The 13,536-nt window shown below is 36.1% G+C and overlaps 1 long non-coding RNA gene across 4 annotated transcripts; it reads left to right on the top strand.

The window, feature by feature from the left end:
• The first annotated feature begins 4,408 nt into the window (after positions 1-4,408).
• LOC130568560 (uncharacterized) lies at positions 4,409-13,287 on the top strand. Of its 4 annotated transcripts, none has more exons than XR_008964715.1 (5): positions 4,409-5,423; positions 5,740-5,984; positions 7,901-11,257; positions 11,350-11,437; positions 11,814-13,287. It is a non-coding gene; the product is annotated as an uncharacterized LOC130568560 (long non-coding RNA). The 4 variants fall into 4 exon arrangements; XR_008964721.1 differs by having other exon boundaries at positions 4,423-5,423; positions 9,212-11,257; XR_008964711.1 differs by lacking the exon at positions 5,740-5,984 and having other exon boundaries at positions 4,420-5,423.
• Positions 13,288-13,536: the final 249 nt, after the last annotated feature.

Genomic DNA, 13,536 nt, shown 5'->3' with positions numbered 1-13,536 from the left:
AAAAAGCGAGTGAGCTATCATTCACGCAGTGAGCTCTATATGCTTCAAATGCATACGATTGTCTGTGTAGGCTACTCAATTGCCTACATGCCCTACAGAACACTATGCCAACATTCACCTGCGACTCAATGACTGAGAAAGTGTTTAAGGTGAGTGATTTTTTTCTTTAGCGAGGTTTGTAGACTTGTGTTGTTATATTTAGAGTTTAAAAGATAATAACTCTCAGACTTTACTCTTGTGCTTTAATGTTGCATGCATTTAGTACTACTAGGTTGGTTGATACAACTGTTTTTGTATGTGTTCACGTTCATTAAGTTGCGCAGTTTATTAATGGCTCTATTAAGTCGTTTGTTTATCCTTTTTTGTTGGTGCGTGCGTTTTCGTTTATCTTGTCATAGGTTGTACTTATTTATGCCGGATACCTGACTACGTATATAATAATAACAACAGCAGCAGCAGATTATTCGTCCTGGCACAATGCGCCGCTCTTTAACGAGAAACTTTGAATTCACTACTGCGATGCTCTCAGAGAGTGTTGTTCCTCGAGTTGCCGAGTGGTCACGATTCGCGCTGTTGGCACATGTATAAATCGCACCGACATCACAATACAATTTCAGAATCAGCAATGCTATTTAAAAAAACGAATAGTTTAACAAACAGATCTCTAACGAAGTTAGTCGTGTTCCGGGTTGACGCCTCAAAACAGCTCTTTTAAGCGACAGCAGATGAGAAACATACAAAAAATCCTCTATATTGTAAATTGCATGCACTGGCGATTTATTTGGAAAATAAATAAATCTCAATATTTTGTTGCTGCACCCAGCAAAAATTTGCCACTTCTATAAGCTTTTCAATTCATGTCGAAATGAATCAACGGCGGGTCAGAACCATGGACAGCAACATTACAACCAGACATGGGGCAGTAGAGGCCTTCGAGCGCGTGCGTCAGACTACATTAAACAATCAATCATGTAGCAACAACTCAAATGCTTTTGTGATCACCTTGCAAACCTGTATCTTCGTTTACTTAGCTGCACGCATAACATTTTGTAAGGGGATTAAACGATCGGTCGGAGGCCTCAAATGTTGCCATATGGTTTTAAGCAGGACATAAATCCAGCATTCATTTCAATTTACAAAATGACATGGACTTGCAGCCTATAATCTGAAAGAATGCAGAACACACTTTATGATAAATGATTGGTCAAGTTTAGGAGATGGATGACCTCTTGCGACATAATCGCGATCGGACGGATGTGCTCTGGAACTTTATATATGGTCTTATGTTTAAAGATTTATTTGACAGCAAGGTCTGTTTTATATCACTTAAAAGAAATTAGTACAACCTTCCTGAATGTCATGGTTAGTTGGGTAGGAGGTCACAACCAACGTGTTTAGTGTGCTCTTGCTTTTACACTGATGTACTGTTGGAGTGGATGCTTGGTGAAGGTTTTTTGTGTTGTTCTCCCAATGGATTATTTTGATGATTTTCTAAGCATGTATCGTTGTATCACTTTTACGTAAAGCAGCCACCAAATCCATTGTTGATATGTTTCATTAAGGCATCGACAAAAGAAAGAGAATGTGAACATGACGTCAATGGTTATAGCTGACGCAGCTTTGGGGAAAGTAAGATTTAAAGAAAAAAACTAATTTTCCATTAATTTATAATTGTATCACATGTGGAATTGTATGTGTGTCAATTATTGTACAGCATCGTTTTGATGCAGTTATTTGGAGCGTACCAATGGCTCATATCATTTGAGTTCATTGTATATCACAAAACAGGAAAAAGATATCTACACGCATCAATTCGAATAAACGTAGAAATGTTTGTATGACTGCACGATTATTTTTTTCAAAGCATGCCATGTCTCCATACCCGAGCGTCACGAGCCTTTATGCAAACTGCGTTAGAGAGTTGATGTGAACGCGCATGTCACGCCGATCACGTATTCCTCTGAGCAGCATTTGTGAGCGCCTTTTTTTCTCCAAGTGCTCTAAAAATAGTAACAGCTTGATCCAGAAATAGACGGGGGTATCACCCTCATATGCAGCCTTCGTTCTGAGGCACAAAAACACACAAGGACGGCACGTTATGTTCTCTTATTGTGTCCTTGAAATATTCCTTGTTTTATTGAATTCACCGTTTCAAATCCTGACACGTGTATATCGCTCATAAAGGGCTCCCTCCACTGGTAAGCGTCCGTGTCGCTCTCCTGGTGACCTCAACTGCATGTTTGGTTTAAATACATATGTTCTTGTTTCAATACGCATACGTTGAGCTATCGTATGTATCGCGTCGAAGTCAAGCTGTCTTTCCCTCGCTGTCAGGGAATCACCCATGCATTCAGTGAATGAAAATAAAGTATAGGGATGTAACGGTATCAACATTTCACGATACGAAAGTACCTCGATATGAAGACTACGATACGATATTTATTGAATTTTGTGCAGGAAAAAAAACAAAACAAATGAAGACTTGGAAAAATGTGGCATAAGTGTTTATTAAACTATGACTGAACAAAGGTCACATTTATTATTTTTAGATTAGGTAATTTTAAAGTGCAAAGAACAGTAATATAATAGCATAAAAATTAATAACATAAAAATTGATAACATGAAACATGAAAAAATTAAAATGAAAAAAGTTTGAGTTGTTTGTCAACTTTTAACAACTCACAACCAGTCAGGTACTCGCCTCATTCACTGCTTCACTCACTGCTATTTTTTTTTTCTCCTCATATCATCATGAAACTTTTTGGGGTGATGTAACAAATGTCTCTTCATATTAGTCGTATTCCCCGAATTGTACTTCACCGCAGTCTGGCAGTGTCTGCATTTCTTGTTACGGAAAACCGAAATGCTTCCACACATGCGATTTATAATTCGCTTTAGCTTCAATTAGAGGTGGGCGGAATGGCCAAAAATCTATTTCAAGGAATGAGTAATTTTATTTCACGGTAACGATATATTTCATGAAACAATCTCCCATTATAATTCTATATTTTATACCTCATTTTTCTTAGATTGATTTAACTAATTTATTTATTACAGTTCATTTAAATGCTCACCATAGTTAAAATGTAGGTAAGTTATGAAAATCTACTAAAGATATCAAATTAAGTTCTGATAATCAGATGTATTATTTATTGATATTTATCTTCTGGCTATATCATATGTATACAGCAGGAAGATAGACAACATATATAATAAAGTATGAATATGCACAAACAATGAGAGTACAGTATATGACTAAACTGGTGTTCATGGGGTCTGTACTGTAGGTCTTTATCGCTCTTCACTCTCTATTAGATGAGCACTTTTAGTGTGTTGCGACTCTCTGTCTTTAGGTTTGTTTATTCTCGGGCTTGTTTTTGCACTGTGAGTCTCTGGTGACTCCTCACGCGTCTCCCAAAACTGGAGGTAGAAGCGCGTCACATCAAAGCGCTCACGCGCTCGCGAGCATCATCGGGCATTTCAACGCAAGTTTCACCTTGGCTCGCCTGAAGTTAAACTTTATAAAACTATTAACAGCTTTTCAAAACAACCTGACTTCTGAAATACGTGTTGAGAATGAGCTTTTTAAAATGCTGTCGCAGATCCCTGCACGAGCACTGCGGGTGAGAGAAGCGCCGGACTGGAGCAAATCACTAAACTACAGACTGAAAGAAGGTCAAAAGAATGTTTGATACGTTCATTTGTTACGGGTGGATTAATTCATTAGTTTTTTTCAGAATAGCGCCTAATTTGCAGAGCGCCGAGTTAACCACGCCTACTTATTTACATTCCGCGGAATACATGGAATAGAAAAATCTCTTACGGTTGACAATTTATTCCGCGGTAACGGAATATTCCGCCCATCCCTAGCTTCAACAATTTGTAAATCCGTTTCTATGCCACTAGCGGCATCCGCCATTTTCGCTCAACTTGATCTGTAGCGGGTGGCAGCAGAGCGCAGAGGATGATGGGCACGCATGGGTTGATGGGAATTGTAGTTCCCGCTTCCCTCAACTCGCTCCATTCGGCTGAAAAAACTACACTTTGCCTGGAAGATCTATCGTCAACCACGATAGTATCGGGGGTAAATGCTATCGCGATACTTCGGTATTTACAATACCGTTACATCCCTAAATAAAGGGGAATCTCATTGGCATGTCGGCGCTATTGAGCATCCCTCGTAATTTTATCGGAAACTCCCAAATATAAAAACAGAGATTAACACGATGAATAGCTTAAAATAACACATACAGACATACAGTATGTGTTCGCTACTCGTGGCTTATGTTACATGAAGCCTTTTTAAATCAGCGGAGCTGTCCGCCAGTATGGTGCTGAAATTCGTGATTTTCCAGCTAACGTCTAAACTAAAGATGCAGCCATTACCTATGTTCTTAAAACTGTTAAGTTTCCATGACCTTCGTGCTGTGGACAATGTACTCGTTCGTGGCAGTGTATTTTTAGAGCCTTTATTCAACACATGCTTTTGTGCATCTGACCATTTCCTCAATAATTCAGTATATCACATATACGTTTAATAATTCATTCTCTGCATGGAGATCAGACTGGTAACGTGCGTAACCCTCTTACAAGAACTTCCGAGATGGTTTGTTTGTAAATCCAACTCCGTGGTCGTTGTGAAATCACGTATCTGTAACATTTTGGTCATGCATATGGTTTATGTTCATTGCTTAAAATACAAGTCAATTCATCATATTTGCCAAACGTATCAAGTGGGTAAAAGCCTAGTGCTCTTTGGTAATTCATTTTTGGCGTGCGGTTTCATCGGAAACAGCACAGATTGGCGAGTCGTGACTGCTAAAGTGAGTAATGCGCGTCGGCTGCGTCAGTAGGGGCATAGCGCTGGGTGCCGGAGACAGATGGAGGGAATCGTGACTGACCGGAGACTTACACAAATGAAAGCACAACCTCATCATGTCTCCATGAGAGAGCTATCTGTGAAGATGAGACTTAAATGTTAGGGTCTCGCTGTTCTCCCCTGTCACTCTAAGTCCTGACCTTGGGATCCGGTGGTAATTCTACACATTCAGAAAAAAGCGACTCTCTAGTTTATGTGTGTGTGTGTGTGTGGTGTGTGTGTGCGTGTGTGTGTGTGTGTGTGTGCTGTATGTGTGCGTGTGTGTGTGTGCGTGTGTGTGTGTGTGTGTGTGGCGTTCGTACGTGCAAACAGAAAGAGCGAGTAAAAAGGAGATGTTTTTGTGTGTAGGCTTGTGTGAAGGCTTTGGGATGGGTTTATATGGTTGTGTGCGCGCGTATGCTTGAGTTGTGTGGGTATCCAAATATAGCCAGACTCAGAAAACGATGTTCATTATTTTATGAGACAAGGAAAAAAGGTGACTAGCTTTGGTGCTTAGGTGACCTGTGCAAATACTACGAATGGAGGATATGAGAAACTTGTTGTGGTAAGTGTTCACTTGGATAATTTTGCTATTTATTGGCTATTGTGGTGATCGTTTGAATTGGATAGATGCGTTTTATATTTCAACGGCTCATTACAGTGTTGAGACACAGATGTTCTCGGTAATTCGTTGTTTGTAATGCCTGATAAACAACCAAAACTCGTTTATGTTCACTTCCATTGAAAGAAATGATTGAAAATGTTTTATTAGATTACGAAAACGTGCGTTGTAAAAAACCCACAATGAAGCACATTTATATAAAAAAACATTCCGTACATCGGTGGAGAATTAGTTTTCTATTTTTCCTTTTTTCAAAAAGGGGGGTCCCTGTGTGAGAAAAGCACGGATTGGTCGAATGACGATTTTTTGTATGCTCCAATGAAATCCTTCACTGCTCTCTATTTACTGTGAGCTGGAGCGCAGTAATTCCCCTCCTTCAACAGATCTATCGACTGACAGGAGTAGATCAGCTTTTTACCACATCACGAACAGTAGACTATGTACAGTATGACTATAAGAACGGCATCAGAACACGGATGAAATGACGGTGCAAAGCCTCGGATGGTAAGGGAATCGTAAACTAGAGCTGATTCTGTGCATTTCTCGGTGAATGTTTAGAACTGGAGTCTACTGCACACGGTCTAGCCATTGGCTACAACAACACGGACTGTCAATAATTATGGACAAAACCTGCAACTCGGATGTCACATTGAAAAAGCGTACGGGAAACGGACTGTCAAAAGTCTTTCACGAATCTTTTTGCGGTCTGGGCTTGCTGTTCATAACTATCAATGGGAAGCCCTTACCCCAAAAAGCATTTGCGGAGGGCACACACACCGAATAATAGAAGAATCCTCTCGCTTAGGACTTAGCTCCTCTTGGACTATCATCACACTCGTTGTCAGAATTCTAACGACTTATTATGTTTATAATTTACACTGGAAAATCCGCTCAGTCTTTACTATGATCTTTTTTTACCCTAAGTCTGGCACACCCTTTCATTATCTAGTGGCACCAACCGCGCCTTATCAGTTTAACATGTGATTTAATTCTGAAATTTAACAATAACGTCTGGGAACTGTATGGTTTTTCATATAAATGACGCGTTTGGCAGTGTCACCATGTGAATAAACAACTGAATTAAAGGACAAATGCAATAAAAATATTACATCTGGCTCGTGACATCTTATTTGGAGTTTTGCAGAGACGCAGCTGACGCGCGCGCAGGTGCTGTTGCATACATCTCGTGCAACATCAAATCTGTTTGAAGAGTTCAAGTATTACCATACAATTTTTAAGCACGACTCGGGTTTCACCTTAACGCATTGAAATGGAAATATACGCAAAAGAGAATTTTTAGTAGCCAAACAGACCCCCTGACTAATGCCTTCTTGTGTTGTATTTAAAACACACGTGTTACTAGTGCTTACAAGCCTTATATCAAAATGTTTGCTAATATTAGTAAAGGCACTTTGTAGTGAACTTGTGCTCAGTATTATACAAACTACTTGTATTTTGAGTCTTGTTCTTTGAACATGACACAAGGTTTGTTTCCAGTTATATAGGTAAACACACATAATAAGACATGTTAAACTAATCAATGTTTATCAGTGAAGGGATGCCTCATACAAATGATGCTTTCAAACTTCTTAGCATTAGTCACTCCACACTTCAACAGGCAGCATATACTGTATACAGTACATTGAATTGCAACTTTAAGAAAAGGTATCCTTTTTATTATGAAATGGCCTGATTCTAATGTTAGTTTCTGTTTACATCCATTCTTCTGACATTTGATAATATAATGTGCTACTGAAACAACAGTTAATCACAACAGTGTTGTTTGTCAAGTCAATGTTATTCATACAGTTTGCAAACTGTGGATCTTGAACAGGCACATGCTGGTTTTTAAGTTTATGCTGCAACGTATGGAGATCTGCGATTATGTTGTGTAGTGATGATTCTTTTGAATTGTTTTAAAACATGCTTTGTACTAATTTACTTTATGACTATACTTTATTTAAAGAGTGATGACAAGTTTAGTTGTGTATTTAAGATAATCCTACTGTCTCATTTAGACATACGATTACAATAACTGTTATAGGATATACTGTAATAGGATATTTTGTAGCATCTGTCAACATTTGAGAAATAAAAAGAGAAATATTGGATATGTACAAATCATGAGTCATATAAACATGCATATTATATGACAGTCCTTTCCATAATTTAAAATTTTCTCTAAATATCATAAACAAGAGAAGAACCCTATCAATTCCATTTTTTAAAAGTTTTTCCAAATCGAAAGAAACAATGTCATTTTATGTTTCGGCCTTTCCACGTTTTTGTTTCATTTCATTTGCCATTCACCCTCTAATCAAGCAAATAACACATTAAAATAATTCACTTGTCCTGTAAGTCATTTTAGGAATTTAAATAAAACTAATGTATAACGCCAATGCATGTTGATTTGTGTACAGGTTATTCCAGTCCAAGGGTCTGAGCTAATATACAGAGTGCAAAAAGAAGCAGACAGAAAGAGAGGAATGGAAATCTGAGTCAACAGATCAGGAGAGCCCATGACTAAATAACAGATGCTAGATACGTGAATAATAACATTTGTGTGTGTTTTCTGAATGCGTGTTATCATGTCATTCATGTTTAAGCTGCTGAATGCCTTCTATTATCACATTTCTGAAATGTTTTTTTTGCAATGTTTTCTGCATCTTTTCTGTATTGCTTTTGATTGTAACCAGGTATACTGATTACATTAATTTAGAGGTAATCAATAAGCTACTTATTGATGTTTATTTTTTTAACAAAAATATGACGTCATCCTGAAATTTCTTTCTTCTGAGTCTGAGTACGTCAGTGATACTCTCATGCAATAAGTACTGTAAATCATTGATATAAGCAGTGATTTATTATTTTTTATTAATTCTTAATGAGAATACAAGTGATGTTTTCATTCTCATTAATTTAGCAGTCTTTTAATTTATGGTGAAACTGACGTGGTCTTAGTAAACATACCACGCATTACGTTTAAAGCTCAGACATACGTCAGGTTGTAATTATACCTCAGCACAGTCAGACTTATTTTTTCCAACTATTTAAATAATGAATTTGTAGTGAACTACTGTAAATGATCATTGATTTTATATGTTCTTTAAGAAAATGTCTTTTCAAAATAAAATTTATAAATTGCAGTATACGTATTGTGGCCTATTTTATCTTAAAGTTACAATCTAAAATCTATATTGTGATACAATCTACCGAAATAAACATTATGCAAGCAGTAAACAATGCCATGTGTATATGAATATGTAGTTATAATGCAGCATGTTGCACATGTATGGATCTACTGTATTGTGTTCCACTTTTCTAGGTTGAATGATGATTACATTGATCTACATTGCTTTTTAAAGAAACATAAAGGCTTGTAATGTCTTTTTAATACTTTTCAGTTAAATCTGTTAATTGAATCAACATTTAAGTATATGCATTCTTTTTCATTTTTATATTCTTTTCAGCTGTTATTGGTTTGACTCTAATCATGAATAATAGCATCCACACGCTTATTTTCTTAGTGTTAGTGCCTAACAAAAAAACATTTTACATAACACATTGTTTAAACGTGCAGCTTCATTATTTGGGGAATGTTGTGGATGGAATGTTGAGTTTTCAGGATGTGAAGTTTTTCAGTGACTCCTGACTTTCTGAAACAACATTGTTGTCATTATTATTTTTTATTTTTAAGTTATATTTTGGGTCTTTTATGCCTTTAATGACAGCGTACAGTGGAGAGTTGATAAGAAGATATTGGGAGGAAAGAGGGGAGCAGGACCGACAAAGGACCACTGAGAACGGGAATCGAACCCAAATCGCCGTGAGCGCACTGGCGCTATGTGTCGGCACATTAACCACAAGGCAACCGACACCGACACCGACGCTGTCATTGTTTCAAAGACTATTACTCATTTACATAATTTTTCTTCACTCTAACCATGTTCTTTTTTTGTGTGTTTAACAGACTATGGCCCGGTTTCACAGAAAAGGCTTAAGGGTAGTCACCAACTAAAATGAATGTTTGAGCTGTCTTAAATGAAAATAACATGCCCTGAAATATCTTAAGATATGTTAGTGCCATTGTTTTGTCTCATGATGAACACCAGTAATGTTTTTTCAAATACATTTTTATAAAAGCGACTTAAATATACAAATTTATCTAAGGCCTAGTCCTGGCTTAAGCTAATCCTTGTCATTGAAATCGGGCCTATGTGTGGGAGACATAACCCACTGCAAACAAGGGGTAGCACCTTTTTTCCCCCCCGAGAACACAGAATGAGTATATACCGCTGTTTTTACCCCTGTTGTTCTCTGGTAGTTTTCTAGTGGCCCATGAAAACACAGTATGGTTTATGTGCCGCAAAGTGCTGTAGTAAGATTTAAATAACATTACATTAAATTTATAAAGATAGAAATTCATATGACTCACGTACACATTAAGTCAAATTAATCTGATTTACACATTAAATTTGTCTTTTATGGCAAGAAGTGATACATGCGTTATATACAAAACATGTCCCCTATGCACTGCCTTTTTCTTTGCACTTGACAACATGACAGGTTTAAAACATCGCAGTAATTTAAGCTTTTGTAACTAATAACAATTATTCACTTGACCTTAAAGTGTGTATTTTTTTAGGTTTCAATAATAAGGAGTACTGAGTCAGGAACGCAACAGCCAAAGTAATGCTCACACCCGAGATGTGGTCACAATTTTTTGCATTGTGTCTCAAGTCCCCGAAAGTGATCACTTAAAGATGTTTTAAAAGATTTGTGTCTGCAAATTTGAAACAGAACAGTAAGTCCACATAGATTTTAAATTGATATGATCATATAGTTATTATGTTTACTATGTCACTTTGAACAGTTTCTTGTTGCTATGCCTCTAACAACTCTTAATTTTGTCCTACTGTAAAATCAAGTCAAACCAATTTATTTTCTTCTCCTGCCCTATACATTTTGTTTTTGTACTGAACACAAATGAAGATATTGGTGAATGGTGACCCAAAATGACTTTAACACAAAATAACTTCCTTCATTGTTCAGTGCAACAAATAAATGTATAACAGAGGATGAACAAATGATGACAAAATTTTCATTTTTGGGCCAACTATTATTTAAGCTTAATCGCATAAACCATGAAATGTATTCTCTGTAAACCCCAGACTGCTTGATACGTTGAACATACATTATGTAGTTTTCATTCACTGCAAGTTATTCTGCCTTCTGATCTAAATAGTCCCTTCTCATTGATTGTCTGAGGCCAGTTCTCTGTCACGTTAAAGCATGACATCTGCTGCAGAATAACATGATTGTGTTTTTTTTATTATTGTGTGTGTGTTTGACTTGTTTTTCTTTTTACTTTAGAATTTCTGCTTGATGCCTTGAAACATGTGCTATGAGAAGCTGTAAGTCTCATATCATTTCAACGTTCAGTATGAAGACAGCACATTTGCCCCGAGGAGAAAGGAAATCATTCATTCTGATCCTCCTGTTTGTGAGATCTTGGGGAAGTGCCCAGCACTTTTTACTGAAAGCCACGTTTGTTTTCTATTTCTCTTTACCAACTTAATGCCTTTTTTATTTTAATGTAAACAACCACTTTATGTTTTGTGCTTAGATCTTTGCAGAATTCAATCGCATATCTGAAAAATCTGAGATCCAAGTTCTGCGCAGCATTGGACTCTGCATGTTTGATTGAATTTTTCAGAAAAAAGGAGGAAATCAGGGGAAAACGCTTGGATGAAATTTTGCGTCAGGTTGATTCAAAGGTATTTCTTTAGGTTGACTGTTCTCATCTTTTGAGTCTTCATTTGAATATGATTGTTACCCTTATTCTCTGTCTGTTTTTGCTTTTGCATAGTCATCTGATGTAATGTGTTGTGTGCGCTTCGCAGTACTTCACGGTCTTCTTGGGGGACGACTCTGAGAATTCAGGATGTGCTTTGCAAGTAATTGTTGTTGGTATTTCTGTTTTGTTTAGTTCAATTAGAGTAATGGTTAAGGTTAAGAGTATTTCGATACTATATTTGTCTCTTGACTTAAAACAATTCTGATTTGATGGTAGTTTTTGTGCTTTAAAGTTATATAGGTTTGAAACAACCTGAGTAAATGATGACTGAATTTTCATTTTTGAGTGAACTAGCCATTTAAATGTTTTGTAACTCTTTCACTATATATTGTATCATCTGTCTTTGGCAGTTGTGATTTAAAGCTTGGTTATATGTCATATGCTTCTTGCTTGCCCAAAGCTCTGAGGTGTCTCAAGGTAGAGAAAAACTCACGCTTTCCTATTTTTGTTATGTTTCGGACTCAAATGTACTGTAGATGCAGACTTCTGTGGAATTGATGTTGGCCTGCTCACAGTTCCACGTGAAGATATGGCTGCCTGAACTCCATGTTCTCAATGTTAATGCATCAAGGGCAATCATTCTGGAGGGAAGAATTGTCTTGGATGATGTCCCAAACTTGCCACATGCTGTATGTCTCCTCTTTGCTTACTGTATATGCTCTAAATTTAGACTACACAAAGACAATAAGGGAAACATTTTTTCCGGGTATTTCTGTTGTTGGGAGGTAAGAAACTCAAACCTAAACTTCAAACCCTTAAAATCAGCTGTTAAGATAAACTTTGTCTTGAATGCCTTTGTGCCTGTTAATATTTGGCATATTTTGTAATTTCACTAATTTCAAGTTTGTACAGATTTTATACTTATGTTAATATATACTGTAGATTAGTTAAATGTCTGTATTTCAGGCTTATTTTGTAACTGCACTAATTTTACGGGAGCACTGGTTTGGTACAGATGGCTCGGTTATGTTTTTATAGTTATAACTGTACCTTTCTAAAGCCAAATGTCTATATTTTAGTAAAAACTAAATGTCTACATGTCAAATGCCTAATGTTTTCTGTACAGTGCTGTACATTGTAATTTTTTTCAGTATTTAATGAGGCATAAGAGATCTGTTTAGACAGAAGCATTCTGGCTACATTTGCTAGTTATTGTGATGTTCCTAACAAGCTGTTTATTAAAAAAGAAACAGTCGATAATGTCAAACATGTGTTGAGTGTCTTCTGTTTTAGTTGTATTTAAAAAAAACATGTTTACTTTACTTGAACAATCTTTGGAAACCGATTGCACATAGTTTTTTAAGTTGTCGTATCTTAAAATGGAATAGTAAATCTGTATCAAGTGTACTAGTATTTTAATTGAAATTGAAATATTAAACTTACTTGATATTTATTAGTTACATTACTCAGAAAATGTTTGTTCTACTTATACATATAGGTGATTACTAACTTAACTTTAATTTTACCTTTAAGTTCGGCTTGAAAAAATAAGGGCAATCGGTTTCCAAGTAAACTGAACTAATTCGTATTTACAGTGACAGACAATAGGCATATGATAAAAGAATATGTATCGTATATAGAATATACTATAGCCTTTTGCAAAGTTGCATTTCTGCACATTTAAACACTGTGTTAAAAACTCAGTAATGTCTGTCTGCAATTGAATATATTTCAATTTTTTTAGTAAATACTTCTGATAACAAAAAATAAAATTGGAAATTACTGTTCCATATATAGTTGTCTTTCATGCTATTGACAAGACTTGGATGCGTTGAAAAAAAGCATTGTAGCTTCTTTTCAGAAAGGCACTGTCTATAAATTAATGTCAAATGATTATGACATTTTACTACCCAAACCACATTTCCTTGTCAATTGATTTGAAGTTAAAGCTTCTTCTGACTGTCCTGTGTCATGTATTCAACTTGTTACAAAATCCAAATAAAATAAACATGCACATCATTTGCTAGCATTATTATACAGAAATCAGGAGTTACTTCATTTGAAATGGTATTTAATTAAATTGTTGTTATTGTTGGTGTGCCACATGACATAACATAACATCAAATAGATGCCTCTTATATTTTTTTATAATTGATTAAAATGACCAAAAGTTTTTAATAAATAATATCAGGAAAGTGTCAAAAGCAATGTACACACACATTTTGTATATTAGATACTATTATACTTGTATATTGTTTA

Source organism: Triplophysa rosa, linkage group LG1, assembly GCF_024868665.1.
Source record: "Triplophysa rosa linkage group LG1, Trosa_1v2, whole genome shotgun sequence".
Lineage (NCBI taxonomy): Eukaryota > Metazoa > Chordata > Actinopteri > Cypriniformes > Nemacheilidae > Triplophysa > Triplophysa rosa.
The sequence above is the reverse complement of the archived record's forward strand: the minus strand, read 5'-3'. Positions and strand labels throughout refer to the sequence as shown.